The sequence below is a fragment of the Chiloscyllium plagiosum genome, unplaced genomic scaffold (genome assembly GCF_004010195.1).
Source record: "Chiloscyllium plagiosum isolate BGI_BamShark_2017 unplaced genomic scaffold, ASM401019v2 scaf_64654, whole genome shotgun sequence".
In the NCBI taxonomy this organism is placed as follows: domain Eukaryota; kingdom Metazoa; phylum Chordata; class Chondrichthyes; order Orectolobiformes; family Hemiscylliidae; genus Chiloscyllium; species Chiloscyllium plagiosum.
The window spans coordinates 615-1,034 of NW_025118528.1; the positions used below are offsets into that span (position 1 = coordinate 615).

General features: G+C 46.0%; 1 non-coding gene across 1 annotated transcript; it reads right to left on the bottom strand.

The window, feature by feature from the left end:
- Window positions 1-302: 302 nt before the first annotated feature.
- Window positions 303-374, bottom strand: trnag-ucc. The gene has a single exon. It is a non-coding gene; the product is annotated as a tRNA-Gly (tRNA).
- Window positions 375-420: the final 46 nt, after the last annotated feature.

Sequence of the window (420 nt, forward strand, 5' to 3'; positions counted from 1 at the left end):
AGAGGCTGTTGAATCTGTTCCGAATTTCCAGCGGCTTCTGTAATTATTTAAGGTTTCTGACGATAGCAATCTCTCACTTTTCCAACTAAACAAAACGAATCTTATGTTGCGAACAATATTCAAATAAGCAATGGGCAGCAGAGAGGAAAGCTTTCGAGCAACGCTGCCCGGATTGTCACGGCAATTAACAGGAACCATCACCATGAAAACCCTAAAGCAACCTGACAAATCTATTTCGCCACAGAATGCAACGTTGGTGCTCAAGACTTTTCCTTACAAAACCACAGGAAAAGCCACGACACTGCGATGGCCGGGAATCTAACCCAGGTCAACTGCTTGGAAGGCAGCTATGCTCACCACTACACCACCACCGCGCTAGCAAATAGACTGTCCCTTTTCCCAAACGGACATAACAAGGCC